The following is a 21,402-nucleotide window of genomic DNA, read 5'->3' on the forward strand; positions in this document are numbered from 1 at the left end:
CACACACACACACACACACACACACACACGCATGCCAGCCTGCATGCACAAGGCAAAGTATTAATTGTGACAGTGCTTCCAAAATAAACCCTGCAATAAAAAATAACAAATGAACAAAAAACATATCAGAAATAGTTGTAATGGCTTTAGAGTATATGTAGAGACATTTTCTTATACACTGTTAATCCAGTTTTTCACACAAACTGACTGCTGTTCAGTTTGTCTGTCCAGTAATTATTGGCAGAGAGGAGAGGAAAAAGATAAACACTCTTTCCAAAAGTCTTTGAATATTTCAGGGAAGTATCGTCAAAGTGCAGGATTTTTAGCTTATTTCTGCACTGCTGTGAACGCACATGCTCCAGAGGATGAACGGGCATTTGGACATGACTCCGTCTAATGATGTTTTGACATGGATGTACAGTGGAACTAAGTGACTGCCTTGCAGCAAAAATAGGGCAAGTGGGCATCCACCAGCTTTCACTAATTATTACAATTAAGGCCTTCTAAATGTGAAGTAATCACCGTAATTTCAGTGCCTTCATCTTGGGGCAATTAAATGACAAACAAACAACCCAGAGTTTGATTTAGCAATCGCTTCTTAATGGAATTAATTATGGAGGAAAACAACAGGATGTGATTATTTTTCAATGAAATGCATAAGTTACCAGACAGGATGAGCTTCTAAATTTGACTAAATGGGTAATGAAAACAGGTGGTAGTAAGAAATTAAAATCCAGCAGGCCAAACTGTGCTGTGAGCTCCAGTTTAGACAATGCTTAATCAATCATGTAAGGTAAACTCTGCGTAAGTAAAAAAGTAAATGTTTATGAGATGAGTTAATAAAACACATGTGGACTAAATCACGAGGCCACTCTGCTGGATTTTATATTTTGAAGCGATTCACAGCTAAATCAGCATGGGTATATTGTATAATTAAGCTATACAACTGATGTTTTCACGGTACCAACGGTATCAACGATGGATCAACCTGCATTGCTAATAATGGACCATCAATGATGGTAGGAAAGAAGCTGCAGAACTGCATTCGTGGCTGGTCAAAACTAACAACCGACATGGGCCTTAAAATCCACCAAGGCAGGAAGAAGTGCCTCAGCAAGCTGAGAAAGGGGCCTCGCATTGACGCATACTTTTTAAGAAGTAAGTCAAATCAGTCAATTTAAGTCTAGAGGCAGGAGAATCCCCACAATCCTCAGGGCATCAGCACCCTGTTCGAAGTTCATTGTCGTACAGACTCCCCCATAGTCTCCAGATTGGAACTCAGTCAAATCCAGACAGTAGCAGTTCCCAGTCTAGAGCTTAGCCAGCCACACCCAATATTAGATTCTAGCTCAGGGCCCGGCCATTTATTATCAGCCTCTAGCTTTAGGTTTAGCCACCAACAACTAGCAACACACTTGGGTGTAGACAATCAACACTACGTTCCAGCCCAGAGCTCACCCAGAAACAGCCAACAGAATCTTCCAACACTGTCTAGTCTCGCACTACCAGAAAGGGAAAGGAAGATGGAAGGCAGGAAAGATCAGATTCTGTGGCCCAGATCCAGTGAGAAAAGAGAGTGGGAAACCATTGACTTGGAACTGGCTCTTATACTAGATCAACAAAAGGGTCCAGTTGAAAGGAAGAGGCGAAGAGCAGGAGGTATTCTGATCCCTAAGGAGAAGAATTCCTCATCCATCAGCCAGTTTCGCCAGATCAGCCTGCTGAACGTAGAGGGAAAGATCTTCTTCAGTGTCTTGGCCCAAAGGTTATCTACTTTCCTGCAAAGAAACAACCATATTGACACATCATTGCAGAAGGCCGGTAACCGGGGCTTCTCGGGACGTCTGGAGCATGCCAGCGTCATTTGGCACCAGATTCAAACTGCCAAGAAGGAAGAGAAGAGACCACGAAAAGACCTTCATGTGGTCTTTTTAGGCAAGCAAAATAAACTGTAGGAAACTAAACAGAAGAATGAAGAAGAGAAATAACAATTTAACATAAACCAGTGACACACTCCAGGGCCTGATCAACCCTGGTAGGGCCTCTTTGGATGAGGGTGTCTAGTGATAATGGCCGAAACACCCGATGAATCCAAGGTCCACTACTGATGATGTGTCCCAAATTTTAAAATGATAAGTTAGATCAGATCTCTATTCCCTAAACCTAACCAAGGAAGGAAAATGGCAGATTAACATGGGTAAAAGACCGAAAGTTGAGGCAACCAACGATGGGCACTGCTGACAAAGTTTCTGGGCTGCCTTTCCTCATAACAGCCATCCCCCAAGAGTCTCTCCATCTAAAGCAATGCATTATCAGGGACTGTAACATCTAGTCCTTCTTACTGAATCAGTTCTTGCAATCAAACATGAAGGTAGCTTTCACTTTTCATAACACCAAATGTTCCTGACCACTTGTAATTCAGGGCTGTCAAACATGCAGCCAGCAGCATTTTTTTCTGCTTTGTTATTAGGCAACAGCTTTACTGACTTATGATGTGGCCAGTGATGTAAAATGAGTTTGACACCTTTGCTCTAATTCATCTGAAACACAAGCAAGAATTTAAATAAGGCTGAAGTTAGAGGTTTCACATATAATCATCAGAGGTGTGGACTCGAGTCACATGACTTGGACTCGAGTCAGACTCGAGTCATTAATTTTATGACTTTAGACTTGACTTGAAAAAATGTTCTAAGACTTGTGACTTGACTTGGACTTTTACACCAATGACCTGGGACTTGAATTGGACTTGAACCGGTTTACTTGAAAAGACTTGATATTTCACCCCAAATATAAAATTTAACATACATATTATATAGAAATTGAAAATGTGACGTCATTCAGGGGTAAAACCGCAAAGGATTCTGGGAACTCGTGGCAAGCGGTACTAGCGCACGCAGGCTTTCAATTGAAATCAGTCACACAGCGATAAAAAGAAACACAAAAATGTCAAGAAGCTGTTGTATTATTAACTGCAATAGCCGGTCGCATGACAGCCACAGGAAGCCGACGGGTAAAGAGATCGGTTGTTATCGGATTACGTCGTTGAAGAGAAATTGTTCGAGCCATGTTTCCGAAGTAACAAAGAGGCGACTGGATTGCAGCCATTCAAAGACCAAATATAACGTCCCAGAACACTCCAGTTCACGGTTAGTCTGCTCCAAGCATTTACACGAAGGTCAGTGTTTTTTAGTAGTTAATACATCATTTTCATAACATAATTGGTGATATAGGTTACAAGCAAGTCTGGCGCTGAACAGAAATTGTCGCGCTATGCTCCTTTATTTATTGTGCATAAATAGTGAATTGTCCTGACACAATATTGCGTTTCGCTTCTGTTATTATGGTACATTGACAAAAACATATACTTTTATTCACAGGATAAAACAGTTGTTTTGTATCACTAATTGTCCAGTACGATTACAGCATACAATATTATTGTCACTGCTACATTTCTGTAATGCTACCAGAAATTATTTCCACTACTAATTAATTACCCTTGAGCTCAAAGGTCCTATTAATAAACGGTTAAGGAATGTGTATTTATGACGACAATTTGTGAGACTGGTAAACTTATGATACGTACGATGGTCTTTCGTTCTACACGGTGCATTTCAAGGTCCTGTACCCATCCGGCGGTAAACTGTACCTGGGCTTGTTGCAGTGACCTGAAGTTACTAAACTTCATGAGTGTGTGCACTCACTCCAAGAACCGTATGATTATAAATATGCATATAAATATGCTACAATGAGATAGCTGACTTCATCTAACTAGCAAATGTTGTCCAGGCTACGTTGGTGATGCAGTTTTTTTTTGTATGATATTTTTGTAATGCGATTTTAAAGCCGGTCCTACAACCGCATCCAAGAATAACATGCAGCGTATCTCAGAACTGTCGGTGAAAATTATTCTTGGAGCTAGGTTTAATTGAGCTGCATTTTAAAGAGGTGCAATTTCACAATTTGTGTATATTTTCTAAGTTCACTATTTTGTCATGTGTTGAGAAAAACACAGATTTTAAAATTACATGGTATAATATTTACATTTAGCATATAACTGCAACATTATTTTTTCGTTTTTTTTTTTTTTAAAGACTCGAAAGGACTTGAAATTCAAAATTTCAGACTTGTGACTTTACTCTGACTTTTACACCAGTGACTTGAGACTCGACTCTGACTTGCCTGACATTACTTGAGACTTGACTTGAGACTTGAGGATAAAGACTTGAGACTTACTTGAGACTTGCAAAACAATGACTTGGTCCCACCTCTGATAATCATACAGCAGATCAAAGACAAACTCTTGGTCTTTTGGATGTATTTTCAAAATAACAGCAGTCCACTGCACTGGTTGTTAAAGGCTTCTGAAGCAGAAACCTCACACATCATTTCCACTGGATCATTGTTCATGTTAGTTTGGATTTCTAAACAGAATAACATCAACATACAAATGAGCGTTGAATACAAAACTCTCAGATGCTGTTCCTCTCACAGGGCTGGGAACGTATTTAGATTACTATCTGAAATTTCAAACTGTATTTAACTTGTCAAAGGGACACACACAGAGTTCATAACCTGCCTGACGTTTTGCTTAGTAATTTGTAAGCGTGAGTATTTGTTTTGGATCCTGTCTGGAGCAGACTGGGAGGCGTACTGGGAAACCCAGGTACTTTAGCCATGGGAACGTCATGAATGCAAAACAAAGCCCACCCTGTCCTTAATGTTTTTTGTTTTTTTTAAATGACTGACAGTGGTTAAATCCCACCAGGATCTTGGTCACGTCAAAACATTGTGTTTCTCCTTCTTGTATTCGATGTGCATATAGCCACTTTGTGAATGCTGGGACTGAATGCTTTTACTGCTAAGTAGTCGTGTGAATATGTAGATAACACCATCGGCCACATGACTATTTTTACACTCAGGGACGCCGTCCAACTCTGTGACATGAGCTGCTGGGCTCTATTGTACCTCTCTAGCCGCAGGAATAAACACCTGCTGCTGTTCTCAGAATAATTATACACACTTTAAGAACTGCCCTTTTGCTAAGTATGAAGCTCTCCATCAAGCAAAGACAGAAAAATTCTTCTGGGTCTATAGCTGTCAGCTATTTACTGATAGATTCTCTCCGGAGCTTTTAACTGTCGCTTTCTTTTTGAACTTTAGTTTAAGAGGCGCTCCAAAGATCCTGAAAACAAAGTCATTTTTTTGCAGAAGCGAGAGCTCAGATGGAAACATGTGATGTCATTAACTTCCCTGCACCAATCAGGATTTGGCAGGGTTGGTCATTGTGGGGTGGTTAGCTCATGTTGCTGAGTTGGAACATTAATTAAATTTGAGAACCCACACACTAGGGTACTAAGAAACTGAATACTACAGTAAATGTTTGCTTTGGATCTGTTATTTTATGTGTGACACTTTTATGAATATTTAATATAAAAAGAAGTGTTTTAAATAATAACTGGAGTTTATGTTAGCACCATTAACAGCAATATCCATGGGTTATTGCTGTGTACACAACTGCCACTGTAAATCTCTGTGATCACACGTGACAGCAGTGCCACTAGGATTTGTGCTGAAAGAAAAAAGATCGACTTTGTATCACTAAAAACTCATCCCTGAAACAGTGAGTTGAGAAGTCATTCAATCCTGTAACGCCAGGTGTATCAGTTTTTGTGAGCTACTGAGATCTCTGTACCAATCAGAACTCAAGAAGCTTCTCAGATGAGAGGTGAAACGTCTTCAAGAAACTTGAAGATGGTTCAGGCTTTAGAGAGTTTAAACCCCAACATATCAAACAAAATGCATCATTGTTTAGCTCAAAGGGATGTCATGTCCGGTAGCTTCTTAAATTTAAGCTAATTAAGAGGTTAATTGCAAGCAAGTAATGAAAAAACACTGTACTTTTATCATACAAACCCAACTGTTCTGATGTGTTATATGCACTCACCTGGCACTTTGTTATGTAAACCTTGCTAGTATTGGGTAGGATCCTCTGCCTTTAGGTTCTTGATCCTGTTTACATGCCTGAATTCACTGAATTGTTGCCATGTGATGGGCAGATTGTAATGTTAACAAGCAGTTGAATAGGTGTACCTAATGAAGTGGCCGGTGAGCATAGTTGGTAAACTGATATTTAAACTGATAATAAAAGTCAATAAGATAGAATATTGCACATTGATAACTTCTTAAAATTTTCTCATATATGTTTATGGCTATATATTAATGGACTGTTGATAAACGTTAACGGGGTCAGGAATGAGAGTGGGTAAATAACACTGATCAAACAATCTATGTATGTATAATTGCATAACAGGTGCTTGTGAAGTTGTAACAAGTCACTCTGTTGTAAAAGCTCTCCCAGGTTCCATACAGGCAGCCTTTTCTCAGAGACAGTCCTGCATATTTATTTGACCCTGCAGAGGGAAAGCTGATGTCTGATAAGAGGCATTGCTCACTCCTGCCTCTGAAGAGGCCTCCCTAGGGAAACCCATACTCTGGCTAGCTGGCTGTCATAGGTAGCACAGTGAGAACATAGGTGATAGCCTTTCAACTTGACTACACGTCTATCAGCTCCTTTCTGAACAACCTGATAACAATGCTGATAGAGATTTGGCTGAAGAACACTTGGCTCATCATGGGAGCACTTAAATGGAAACATATTTAGCTGCTTGCATGTATGGTTTAGTGTGTATCTTCATTGATTTGGAGTTTAATATCTCTCCTATAGAGCCTAGGACAGTGAGACAGCTGCAGCAAACTTGATTTTAATATTACATCTAATATTTTAGTAGGAACTATGTTGAAAAAGGCACAGTTTTCATAAAAAATGTTACATTTTAGTACCGTCCCATTGCCCCAATCGTATGAAACCATCACCTAAATCCAGTCTGCCTTTACAAACACTGAATTTCAATGCGGTACTCGAATGCCAATTTTGCAACAATGGATTTTGTGAGAAGACGTCAGCAGGAGTTGCATTGTGTCTTTGTGGATACAGAGAAAGCATATGATGTCAAAACTGCCGTACTGCATGATCAAGCCAGGAGTGGCAGAGAAGTATGTGATGGTGGTGCAGGACATGTATGAGGACAGAGAGACAGTGGTGAGGTGTGCAGTAGGAGTGATAGATGGATTCAGGGTGAGGATGCGATTACATCAGTGACTGGTTTAGAGACTGTTCTTGTTTCGAGTGGTGATGGACAGGCTGACAGATGAGGCCAGGCTCAGTGGACTATGACGTTTGCAGGAGACATGATCTGAAGTGAGAGTAGGGAACAGGTGAAAAAAGAGTGTGGATAGGTGGAGGTATTCTCCAGAGAGAAGAGGAATGAAGTCCATAGAACAAAGACAGAACACATGTGTGGATGAGAGGAAAACAGGTGGAGGGAAAAACATTTAGAACTACTGGCTTATGCTGAAAATGGGCACACATCACTGCTTGAATTGGAGTGAACTGTACATGAAGCTTGAGACAGCTGCAGGATTGCATCATTGCCTTGACACACATACTGTATGTGCAGTAAGTGGCTTGAAAAGAACTGGAATGCAAAGCCAGGAATTTCTGTCCAGTCACTGTATATGAAGTTAAAAAAACAAACAGACATTACATCCAAAGCTGCCAGCCTCAAAACCATGACAGAATATTTACACACTGATATTATCAGCTGGTGTGCAAAAGAAGAACTCTGCCAAATGCCAGTTGAGTGGCCAGACTTTGAAAACAAGCTTGTCTCAAATTGCAAGGAGTACTAGAGGTCAGACCACAGGTGACCCAAACATACACAGCTAATGCACTCTCATCTGGTCAATTTTCTCTTTATTATTCCTTTTCCTGCGCAGTACTGAATGTTCCTGACACTATCTGTTCATGGCAGTAATCAATATTCTTTTGAAATGTTTTTTCAAACCTCGTGTCTAAGAAAAGTTTATCTTGGCAGCAGTGTACAAGTGTTCAAAGAAACTGAAGCACTAAAAAAATGTCCCCGTTTAATAACTGCGAAGTGCTGGTGGCCAGATGTTCCAGCTTTTGACTTTTATTTTTAAAACACACCCACTGTAATGTGCAGCTATTTCTTTTACAGTTTAATACTATCAACTTCTTGGTTGCAATAAATTTTTTTTAGTGTTCCTACTGTATTTATAGGTTATTACTGTAAAGTTTGAGTTCATGTCATCAACCATTTTATCTGTCTTTCTTCAGTATGACAACGTATCAGCTTTGTTGCATTAACCTCCTCTTTGCGCCATAAACTCCATAAAGATAAATGCAGACTGCGTAGTTGTGGTGGTACTGTAACACTGAACTTTGTCACACAAACAGCAGAACCTACATTGTACATCCACAGCAATCAGTTGTCAATATGTCCTGAGCTAATAAGAGAACAAAATTACAACATTATAAATTGGCCACTACCTCAGTGTTAACATGTTAACATCAACCTTTTTTATAGTCCAAAAAATCCTGTTTTTGCAGTGTATAAATGTACACTTTCCAAACCTTTTTGAGGAAGATACAGTACACTTATGATAAATGCCCCAAATAGAAAAGAGAATAAATCAAATGAACACTTAAGGCAAAGATAATTAATATTACTTTCCTCCGAATATTTCAAAATTAGCTTTTCACAGCCTACAAGAGCATCTATATGCACTACTACCATACTACTGCTACATTGTTGCCTGCATGCATCTTAGTTAATTTGACCACAACTGCAATTCCACTGGGTTTTGCACTTACTTGGCACAGCAATGTATGTTACAGTGAAAAATGTTCCATATGCCATATATTACAACTTACACAAAGATATAAAGCAGTGACATGGCAGCTGTATCATACTTACAACTATATCCCTATAAAACCATGAACTTATTCTGTTATCCAAACTATAGAGTTTAAGTAATTATTTTAGTAATTATGTAATTTAAGCATGACAGCAGTATTTTAATTTACTGACCTTTTAATACAATGTGTACATGACCTTTTGCAGCGACCTTATCTGTCTCTTCAAATGTTTACTTTGCATGCAGTTAGACAAACGTGTGTCCTGTAATCTAACTAGATTACATAAAACAAAAATACGGGTTTCAGTCTGCAGAGAAAGAGAGATAATTTTGGAGGGTTCAGAGGGGAAAAAATCATTTTAGTGTCTGTGTCATATTTTAATATTTGTAAATAAAGCTGTGTACTTGTTTGGTTTTGCTGTGCTGGCTCCCTCTGTTGGATGGTTGTGGAAATGCTGCACATCCTCCTAGCACACACTCACACAGACGACAATCACAAGCACGCATTTTTCTCTGTCATTTGGTTAATACTGTGTGGCTTATTCTATTTCCAGCCTGAGCACTCTTGCATATGTGAATATACCTAATGTGTTTTTTTTTGTTTTGCAGCCTGAGGGTCTTTTGTAAAGAACAAGGAATATGCCTTAGTTGTTTTCAGGCATTTCTCTCTTGCTCTCTTTTGTCTTTTACAGCTCATGAAATGATTCTAGAAAGAAAAATATATATAGACGGTGCCACAAGCATCAAGCCTTTGATATTTAGAGTTCAATAAATCCTATAAATGTGTCAAGCTAATTCAGGTCTGGGTATATACAATGTCTCAGAGAATGGGGTTGAGGGGGATGCATGTAATTTAAAAGCATTTCACTAAAGATGCAATGATGCCTGGCAGCTGGACACAATCGTAGCATTTTGCAGCCTCGGGGAGCTTGAGGCGGTTTATAACATCGAGTCTCGCTCACGCCCAGCTCTTGCATATTTTGTGTTTCAGTTCTCGGGAACAAAAGTCACAGAAGCTGCTGCTTGCCATTTTTTACCCCACTCAAAACCTGACAGCTGTTGCGGCACAGGACTGATAAAAATATGTGCATGTAGAGAAATCTTATCGGCTGACACTGTCCGCTGCTACTGGCAATTTATGGCTTTACTTATCAGAAAAAAAAGAAAGATTATTTAACAAACTGTGAAAGGGTTAATGGGTCAAAACCAATAAGCACGATGAACTGACAGAATAAAAGAGCAGGACAGACTACTACAGAGCACAATGTAATAAGTGTATACTATAAGTGGCTGAGTAGTGTGTTTTACAATATTAGATTTAAGTGAAAAAGCAGTGTAGCAGATGTCTGCTTCATCTGAACAGAGCGTATTGACACATGCAAAAGGTCTTTGAGCCTTTTTTCGGTCAAAGTTCACTGTTCAATAAAGTGTGTTTGTGTTTTGCAAGAATGACCACAGTGTTTTTCTTCAGGGATTTAGTGCAACAGCGAACAGGAGACTTCATCTCCTTTTAATTTTAGTGCTTCATGCAGTCACTTTCTCCAAAGGCGAGGTGACTGATTAGTTGGTTGAAAGGCCAAGAAATCCCCCCTTCTGGAAGTCCCTATAGTGAGATAGGATTTTCTCATAAATAATAAAAAAAAAACGCTGACAGGACTCAATGCATTTTCAGTAGCTTGGTGAAAATGCGAGCTAATCCTTTTTGAAAACATTCATCTCACCGCACTCTAGAAAACAGCCCACATTCTGCACGTGATGGATCTTCTCCTAAAACCATGAATACAGACTACATCAAGGGTGAATATCACAGAGGAAGGCATTAATTATTTTGGGCTTGGCATTCTGTTACACCAAATTTAACCCTTATTTGCAGTAAAGAAATTTTGCTGCCCTAAATCCTCTCAGCATAAGCATTAGTTCTGCTCAGTATAACAAATTAAATGACCTTGCTAAGGATAAAGACTTACAGCAGTTTAGCGAAGCGGCTAGTGAGAGAAGAGGGAAAACATGAGATGTCCAGAGGGAGCAGGACAAAGTTCACCTCAGCCAATATGAAAGTTTGATCTCAGCCTCCCAAAAACACACACAAATATGTCCCAAAATAATACACTAATACTGGAGGACATGCCACGTAATGGGAGCACAGTGCAGTCCCTGGCTTATTGCAATACCACAGTCTTAGAGTCCAATGAAATCATAATGATGTAAATGTGATCTTCATTTTATAGTCTTGCATCCTTCTGAATCTTGAAAATTGATCACTGACTTCATAATCCTTTAAATGCATGATTTCTTCATGGTAAAGATGAAAATGTTTTATCTGTATCATGCATAACAACAGTGTTTGTTTACTCTAGCATTTGATGCTAAGCCGACGGTACAGGACCTCCACTACTCTAGGGTCAATCCACAGATCACTGCCTGCCTCCTGCAGCTCAAAAACATGGCTGCTCTCATGTGAAATATGTCCCATACCCCATCATATAGTAACCTTTTAAAACCACCTTAAGCAGAAATGACTTGAAGTAATAGTCTTCTGTATGTTGGTAGGTTTTGGCCCACTGCTCTTTACAACATTGCTTCAGTTCATTGAGGTTTGTGGGGATTTGTTTATGCTCTCTTAAGGTCCCACCGCAGCATTTCAATGAGCCATTGCTGCTTCTTGATTCTTTTTGTTTTTTAGACTTTCTGTTTCTGCTGGTGATCTGGGTATCAATGCCTGTTGCATGACCCCATTTCAATCAGCTTTAACACTCACAGAGATGACATTTAGCTCTAGAATACTTTGGTACTCAGAGGAGTTCATGGCCAACTCAGTGACTGCAATGTGCCAAGGTCCTGTGGCTGCAAAACAAGCCTAAATCATCACTCCTCCACCCCCATGCTTGAGAGTTGGTATAAGGTGTTTGTGCTGATATGCTATTTGGTTTTCTCCCAATGCTTTATGGCCAGAAATCTCCCCTCCAGGCTTGTCTGACATTGTTTCAGAAGGCTTGTGGTTTTATCAGAGGCAGTTTTGCAAACTGATCCTTTTAAAGAGAAAAGGCTTTGGCTTGGCAATCTTTCCAGATAAACCAAACTTGTTCAGTCTTTTTTCTAACTTTACTATGATGACCTTCAACATCCAAAATGCTAACTGAGGCCTATAAAGTCTCAGATGTATGTCTTGGGTGTTTTTATTTTATTTTCAACTAAGTGCATTATAAGTACCTGGCTATTACTAAGGTTACACTTTTTTCCCCCCACATGACTGTATCTTCTTTTAGTGACATCGGTCTGCAGTGCTTTCAATGCACTTCAGTTTTGATCTGCACAATCTCTCAACAGCAGAGTGTCAGAGTGTATCTCAGAGTGCATTAAGTTGTAAGGCACACAAAGATTCCCTCAAAGCAAGTAGAAAGAAAATCTAGGCTCCTCCCTGAGCAGCTGATGCAGCTCGGCCTGTATTTACTGGCTGAGGTACTCAAACATATATTTGAATGCAACACACCTCCTCAGTAGATACAGTAAGAATAAAATGATGCTGAAGTTTGTTCTTGTGGTCTCGTGCCTAGTCTTTATACACTCCTGTAGTCTTTGGGTTTCAGTAGGGATACATCCATAGACTGCAGATGATGTCATTTTAAAAAACAAAACAAAAACATTTCTGGCCCTTTTAGCCAATTTATGACACACACATACACTATCTCCTGTGCAAAACTGAACAATAACTTGGAAAAAGATACTTTACGTCATTTTCTTTGTAGTTGCCATAATATTCACCAAATTCTGCAAGGTTTGTTACTTTTTCAGGCAGTGTTTAACTTTTACTCATGAGCATAGCATTAGCCGAGTTTTAACTATAAGAAAAAAGACTTGTTTTCACATTTTAGTCTGTATAAATGAAGACTTTGAACAAACGCATGTCCTGAGAAGTCGTTAAAAACGTGAGACACTGTCTACAGATGTGGGACAGTAAGGCAAAGAATAATTGCGTTATTTATTTATTTTTATATTTTAAAAGGCATATAAGGTGTGTATGTAGGCAGAATGAGGCTCAGTTCAAATGTTTGCAGCTACCAGATGAATAAGACACGAGAACAAATCAGCCCTAATTAACGAAGAGCTCAGTGTCCAGTCCGAAATTCAAACAACCCACGTTCGTCAAACGACACAGAAAAACGCTACAACACCCTGACCCAGTGTTTAAATGACCCCCCTCCCCACCCCTCGTCACTTACGTCACACGGGTACAAGGAGCGCAAGTAAGCAGCTGTGCGCTCGCGCTCAGTACAAAGACAGACCCAAACCGTTCACTTTAATACATTTATTTAATATCTTTGTATTATTATCATTTTTCCGTACTTTAAGAGTTTCGCCAAATTCCTCAAACAGTTCTCCCGACAGGGCAGACAACTTATCTGCGAGGCGAGCTGTAATTTATTGTGAAAGTTGGATTAGAGCGGAGCCGCGTGAACTCACCGGGAATACGCGGCTCAGATGATGAGCAGCGGTGAAAGATCACATCTGCAGAATCGGCGGAATCCCGTGCTGTCAACGGTAATTTGCCTTGCATTTATTTTTGATTGAGTTTGGTTTAATTTGATATTTGATATTGACACAAGTGAGCTCGTTCACGTGAGCAGAATCTCATCATTCTGGCCATGTTGCAGGCTGTGATGGACCTTAAAATATCTATTACCAAGAAGGGTTTTAATAAAACTCTATTATCGGTATTATTATTATTTTCCGAAATTGGAATTGCCGAAACGAAATGAAAGGATTTCTCTCTCTCTTTTTCTGCTGCATGTTCGGACACATTTACATTTCTGGAAACGTGTTTCTGGATCCCTCCAGTTGCATTTAGTGTCACTTATCGCTAATGTTCAAAGGCCGTGTTATCTAAACGGTCTTTTATCTGGGATCTTGAGTCCCACATGTCAAAGATACGAGTGTTCTGTGGATAAATGGTTGTGCAAAAATACAGAAACGGTGTGTTGTATTTCGAAAAGTGGTCTTACTGGTCTTACACAACAGCACATTGAAAAAAATATTAAAATGATAGAAGTAATAATTAGAATAGAATAGAATAGAATAGAATTCAACTTTATTGTCATTGCACATGCACAGGTACAGGGCAACGAAATGCAGTTTGCATCCATCCAGAAGTGCTTTAGTGATATAGATATATTACAATATGTATTAGCAATAATATAGATATGTGAGTACATTACAGAAATGGGTCTATTATGGTATGTTATAATGTACACGGTATGAAGTATGTTGTGAATATTCTATAACTACCGGTATAAGTATGTACAGGCTGTAGTGAGTACAAGCTATGTACAGGATATGAACAGGATATAAATATGAAAAACTATACAGAATATGAAATAAATAACTTTACAGAATCTGGGATATACAGCTATACAGAAATGGGAACTATGCAAGTTGTAAACAGTTGTAGGATTAAAGATTATCAAATGTACAGAATGATTATTTACACAGAGCTATACATTAGTGCAGTTAAGATAAGTGAGGGTGTAGATAGTTTCTACAGAGGCTATATAAAGTGCTAGTGGTTGTGACTGGTGGTTCAGTCCATGTTATTATTGTGTTTGAGGGTACAGTTGTCCATTGTGGGTGTGTGTATGTTCAGTCCATGAGTTTAACGTGGGTCAGATGTCAGGAGGCAGAGTTCAGGAGTCTGACAGCTGTGGGGAAGAAGCTGTTCCAGTACCTGGTGGTCTTAGTCCGGAGTCCGGAATTGAAGGATGAATAAAGTTTTCTCCTGACTCCTTTACAGCACGTGCAAATAGTATATTAAGCAAATCATTGTGGAAAAGCAAGGATCAATTTTTAAGAATCTCTTAATCTTAAAGTGGATTTAAATTGAACGTACAGGCTTAATTTAGTGTTAAATGTGACTTTGCTGCTTTGCATTCTCCCGTAGCCTACAGCGCTACGGTGTCCACAGTGTACGAATGGCAGTCGAGAGACCTTATTAGTTCAGCCAGACTAAACCTAGTCCCCTTCAGTCCAAAACAACGGACCACTCAGCTTAAAGTAGTCACCCTCTTCGCGCAATTATTTGCAACTGTTTCAGAGAGAGTTACAAAATACATGTTAGGAACCTGAAGATTTTTAATTAACACCATGTGCATATGTGTAAATCTATTTGTTTGTTGTGTTTTGAAATTTCAATGCAGCAGCAAATTAAATCCCGCGACCCTGTTCTGTATGCCTACGCATGCATCTAATAATGTACAGGCAGAATAATTACAGTCGTGTTTCTGTGTGCATAAAATACATAAGAATTTAATTGTTAGGGGACTTAATTGTCCACAAGTGTTTCTGATCCTAATTAAACCTACTTGAGCAGCATCACATGAGAGAACATGTTGGTCCTTAGGCCCCTGTGCATTTTGCATAGTGTGGCTAATAAATGTGCCCATTGTTAGGCAAACACCTCTGGCACATTACTAAACAAGCATATTCATTACTATTACAGCTGCTGCTGCAGTAATGCATCAGAGAGGCATGCTCCTCGGTGGGTCTGTGTGTGCAGGTGCACTCGGTGAATGAGTGGTGCCCCACTGGATGATGTATTTAGTCTTAATTTGCAAACATTAGTGGGTGGCACAGAAGTTTCAGTGCATACAGAATAAACATTACTGAGGTTTTGCGATACATAAAGTGAGCTTCTGCTCTGTAAGTGCAGCTACAATCAGTGTGGCAAACTTTCCACAGTCATGAGTTTCGGTATAGCCACAGATAAAAATGCTGAATGACAATACAGGGATCGCTGGATTTGTTACATAGATATAGGACCTTCATATGCATGCAGTACATTGTGGTTTGGAACAACTTTCCAGCTAAATGATTCAGACTGCGATCTGGTCTCAGGGGCCAGAGAGCGAAAGCTGGGAGTGCTTTCTGACCTTCTCACTGCCCTGAGTGCTGTTAGCTAGTACTTTACACCACGATCAGCTGCAGGATCCCAAAGCTCTAACAGAAAAGAGTTCTTTAAGAAGAAGGTGAAAAAAGGATTTGTTGTTCTTGGTCAGAGTTCACATAGAAAGGACGCACTGAAAGTCAAGTGGCTCTACTCACTATCACTGCTATATCTCTTCATTCAGTTTTGTTTGGTAACAAAAAGTGTGATATTAGTTGTGGGACTTTTTCCTTTCCTTTAAATGAAAATACAGCAGGTGTTTTTTGTCAAAGTCTCTATGGTAAAGCAAGAATAAATGTGTGTTTGTCATGGAGTTAGTTTTGTGTCTTTATCTTGTAGTCAAGTAATGTAGGTTTTGTTGTTTTTCTTAAAAAACATTTGGCATGTTGAGATGAATATCATGGGAGGGACCTGTGGTAATAGAGACACGGCTCTACTGGTCAGTGTCAACTGGACAACATCCACAGTTAGTAATTGTGAGAGGGAGTCCATGAAATAGACAAAGGAGTGTAGTTGTCCTCTACATGAGAATCAGCTCAACATCAATGGGCTGAAATGTATTTAACGTTAATTTAGGAAATACATCTTTACAAAATTAAGTACATTTGTAAAGGACATTTTCTTTTCCTCCAGGAAAAGAAAGTATGTTTACGTATGTTTTAATTTCAAACCTGCTGTTTAGTTGCATTGAAGACACTTGAGTAAGGTCATTATATTGCGGTCAGTGTCGTCATCTAAGCAGCCAGATAACTTACAAAAAAACCCTTTGTCAGATTTTACTTAATACCAGTGCAAAACATTAATATGTTTATACATCAGCTGTCCAAAGTTGCTTCACTTCATTTTGTTTTTTATTTTTTATATGAAAACACAATGGGAGAATCTGATAATTTACATTACACCATTACACATAAGTGAATGAGTTTGACCCAGCAGGTAGTTTTTTTTAAAAACGCAGCAAAGAGATTCATTTACGGATAGACAACATTCAAAAATAGCCATGGTTTCCTAATTATGAGACGCCTTAACAAGACAAGGATGAGAGACACAACAAGAACAGAGAAATACAGCGTCCTTGGTAATTTCTTGCAGCTTAACTTTGTACTTTTCCCTCGGCTGTGGTTAAGACAATTGAGACGAGAGAGGGAGTAATAGCGAAGAGATAACGATAGAGAGTGTCTGGAGAGACAAAAGAAGAGAACGTGTGAGCGAACAAAGGAGACAGAACGAAGAAGGTGATCCGGAGAGCCTCAGCTGGATTAACGCTCGTGGAGGTGTGATAGACAGGTGTGAGTGTAAGAGTGTGAGTGTTTGTGTCAGCCCCATCAAGTGACCATGGATGTCCTGTGTGGCACGGCATCCTCCAATTCAATTGGACCAATGCAATTGAACCAGGGGCTCTAAGAATAGCTTCCACTACAAAGTGCTGTCACTCTGTTAAAAGAGAAGTCCACAATATCCATCTAGATATTGCTGCTAGGCTCCACTTAGCCCTGTGCCCCCTCCAGCTCATAACAGCTTGACCGCAAAACACACATACAATGTGAATACACTCATACCTGCATGAGCAAACACAAAAATTCTTGGGAGATCGAACTGTACGTGATATTTCATCGTCTCTATCCTCAGGCCAGTCCATGCAATTAAAGAAGAAAGAAAAAGGAGTAAAAGTCATCTCTCTTATGGATCTGTGCATCATATTGGGGATTAAGGAAGTCAATTATTGTTATAGTGTAATCAGAGAGCATGTGAAAAGAAAGAAAAAGAAAAAAAATACAGTTTTAGTTTTTTTTTTTAGACTGACTACATTACCTGCATATTTCCTTCATGACTACATCAGAAAAAGGCAAATTCTATTACACAGAGGCACACAAACAAATTTCATGACTCATTTGGACATAAACAAAATTACTGAAATCTCTGTGAAGTGCATGCATAAATACAAATGTATACATTATGTGCTCTCTTTCTGTCTCTCCAGCTCAGTCAACAGCAATAGGTGAAAATGTTTTGCACCGCAAATCTATTATTCATGTTGGCACAAAAGTAATGAACTGAAAAGCTGCTGTTGCACTATCATAAATTTGACATTGCTGTTTTTTTTGTCTAACAAATAGAAAAGAAGTGCAGAGTGTTCCTGTCAGAGTGCATCTTTTTAAGAAGACAACTGAAACGGGGAAATTACTGTTGTCCTAACACAAACTCTCAATTTGCTAGCTAGGAAAATGTAAAAACAACAACAGAAAAAATTGAAATTGCAATCGCTGTAACGTACTGTGGCCACTGGGTGCTAAGGCTGTGGCGCCATCTGAAGAGGCCAGGGTTGGGGATCAAACCAGTAGCCCTGTGGTTAGGGGACAATGCTCCTACGTGTGAGTCAAAGCAGCCAAGAGAGGGTAAAATAGCAAGTGAAAAGCTTAAAATGCATTGTGATTATGCAAAAATCCAGTAAAGTGGGGTGATTGTTGCTGAAAGGCAAGCAGAGATGATACTCACCCTTCCATGTTCCCCATCAGTGTTGTATGGGTAATATTACTATTGCGACTATTAAAGGTTGAGCTCACACAGTACCATCATATTGTGTACTATCATATCTTTGTAGTATGGCTTTCTCTAAAAGAAAAACATTTCTTAATCTGATTAGAAAAACAGCCCTACACCTTAATGGAAAAAAAGAAATACATTAGTATAATAAAAGCAAACTGAATTGAAGCTTTAGTATTGTGTGACATGGTTAATATTTTTTAAGAAATGAGGGAGAAAAAGAAAATCAACTCATTAAACTTGCATCCAGCCAACCAAGTGATTATTCATACTATGTCCCAATCGGAGAAACACAGACACCAATAATCAATTAACTGATATATACTAGAACTAAAATATAACAAAGACTTTAGGCTCTAAACCATACGTACACAAACTTAAAACCTTGGGACATTCCAGAGATCACAGTACCCTCTTCATTATGTGAATTTTCTTTATAAAGGTTTTCCTGGCTAAAACTAATCTGCTGAAATGAAAAATCACAGTAATATCCTCACTTACTTTCTAACTGTCCTTCTGCGGTAACATGCAGATTGCAACTGATCTTAGAGCAGTGAAACATAATTAACATATAGTGCATGCAATACTGATTAAGTGCAAAGAACCACAAAAAAGCTCCTGGCCTCTTAGCTTCCAGGACACACCCTTGAAAATGACAGCAGCTACAGACTCCAGTGGCTCAGAGTCAAGCTTGCCTCCAGAGACAGTAGCCAAGTGCGGCCACAAGATGGCAGCAACTTATAGTTTGTATGCAAACATGCAATGTCAGACACTTTATAGGACGGAACGCTGTATGAAATGTAAGCCAAGTTTTGTATACAGGCAAAAAGCTTTATTTAAACACACACAAAATTACCTTGGCTTGAATTACTGTCACATAGAGTTGGTTTCTAAATAAATCTATTAATAAATTTGTTTTTGTTTCTTTTCATTTTGATGCGCTTTCCATGAACTAGGAGGCAGTCACCGATAACTTTATTTATTCAGTTTGATGTATGCCAGGTGGCGCGCATTGTCACAATGTGTAACCATAGTTAGTGTAACCATAGCGGAAATTTGGTTAGTCTACCCAACCGCGTGATTTGTGACGTTCTATGCGGATAAAAGAGTGCAGCTAGCATTTAGTGGAAAAGTCAAAGGTAAATGTGCGGACATTGTCCTTTTTTTAGCCGTAACTTGACACAAGTCGGTAGGTCTGCCTTCAACACATCACCTCGGTGACCTATCGGAAAGCCACTACACACACACATCCATGGTCACAAGTGCGCACACCCGATCTTTATTTACACAATTAAACAGGAAAAATTAGAACTAATCCCTTTCTGTTAGCAGCAGGAAACATCTACTGCTTATTTAATATACATCGACGTCCACGTAGCTTCGAGGCACAGTTTAATGGTTGACTTTGCTGTTCCAACTTTCAGGTGCGACCTGGGTTAAACTGATAAGATAAGAGGTTATTAAATCTTCCCAAGTACACTCAGCAGAGTGTCAATAGCAGAGCGCCATCTCAGTTCCTTTATGAAACCACTCCAACACCTGTAGGAAAAAATTTAATTAGTTATTTGCTTTTAAAGAGCAATAAACTGATATATATAGCACCAGAAAAGGACTTACCCAGTGGTTGCCTTACACCTTCCCTCATTTTTAGCCTTTTTTGTTATGGCTTAAAAAAGAAAAACCTTGCGCCTACTCTGGATGCTCATTGCTGCTTCTTTTGTTTACTCCACACAACGCACAGTGCAAGCTAGACTGTGCTCTTGTTTCTTTGCCAGTATGTGCACACTTAATGTCTTGGCTGGAAACTATTTCCCTTGATGCCCATCTGGGCCATGTCCCGATGTTGCTCTCTGGTCTCTACGTAGCGTCTGCTGCCTTTTCCTGCATGTTCTCTGCTCCGTACCCACAGCAGAATCAGATATGAAGTGCAGCACATTCCATCACTTACTGTGGCCCGTGTGGCAGGCAGCATTGTACCTTCCTGCCCCTGTGAGCAAAAGACAATCAATCTTACATGCCCAAAGAGTCCACTCATGGTGCACAGACTGAACTGTTTCTGCAGTGTCGACCAAAAGCGATCAGAGCTTTTGCGGTTGCCAAGAAAACAGCCAAATAGTGGTTTTCAAATTGATTTAATATATAATTGCGCTATAGAATGTGCCTTACAGTCTCAGTCAGAAATCATTGCATCATAGTTTTTTCCATTTTCACACACGCTGAACATAAGAAACCTATTATAATGGAGTAAATAGAGGAAAACCAGAAATGCGGCGCTCAGAAACCAAATGCATCATTTCATTCTTGGTTCTATAGGAGCTTTGCTATTTCAGCTTCACAGCACGAAGATTTACCACATTCCTTTTGGATATCAGCCATGCACTGAGACTCGTAAATTATGTCCTTCCTTTCTTCATTCCGTCAGTTTAAGAAGGTCCCATGGAATAGTTTGAGGATTTATTTTCCCAGTGTATGAGTCCGTTAAGGGAAGTTGAGAAGCGTTACGCACCCTTTTCAGTCAGTACTTGTTTAGTGTCATAAGAAGAACAATTGTTGTGAAATTAAATTTGTTACAAGAGTGCACTTTTTAAATCTTTCATTCATACCTTTGAATGGTTGGTGGAAGGTTTTACTGCTGTGGTGTCTGAAGCACACTGTACATTCCTCCATTCATAAAAATTTTAACCATTGGGAGGACGTATCTTTTAAAGTTTGCATTTGTTTTCTTTTTTTGTTGTTGTTGTTGTTTGTTTTGAAACTAAATTTAGGCTTAAAAGCTAGAGAGTGAGCCCTACTTAGTAAAGCTTTCTGATGGTCAGATTTTAAAGGCGTCCCTGTGATTGCTTTGATTGCTAGCGGATTGCCACAGTAACCTGTAGCTAGTAAGGAAGATGTCAACTGGTCTATCCAACTAACTATCGCTCAGAGCGGTAGTTCATGTGACCCAAAAGGGAAATAGACAATGTTTGGACTGAACAACAACTGAACCACATTTAAAAATAACAGTGAACAGCTGTACAGTACAGGTTCACTACTGCTTAGTGAAGACAAGTTGGCAAACTGCAGCCAAAGCAATCCCAGAGATGTTTTCAGTGGAGCACTGTTTACCTCTTCGTGACCAGTTTCACCTAGCAACAGCAACCATGTCC

General features: G+C 39.4%; 1 protein-coding gene across 3 annotated transcripts in view; it reads left to right on the forward strand.

Moving 5' to 3' along the window:
• gcgra (glucagon receptor a) overlaps positions 1 to 21,402 on the forward strand; it is an 82,806-nt gene that overhangs the window by 20,745 nt on the left and 40,659 nt on the right. For 2 of the 3 annotated variants that reach the window (XM_082530872.1, XM_082530876.1), the window contains exon 1: positions 13,026 to 13,317. The exons of the other annotated variant lie outside the window; for it this stretch is intronic. The gene's annotated coding sequence lies outside the window, so the exon portion shown is untranslated. Of the gene's footprint in view, positions 1 to 13,025; positions 13,318 to 21,402 lie in introns of those variants that run through there. 3 annotated transcript variants of the gene reach the window in all.

The sequence above is a fragment of the Aulonocara stuartgranti genome (genome assembly GCF_965226115.1).
Source record: "Aulonocara stuartgranti genome assembly, chromosome: 4".
Taxonomy (NCBI): Eukaryota; Metazoa; Chordata; class Actinopteri; order Cichliformes; family Cichlidae; genus Aulonocara; species Aulonocara stuartgranti.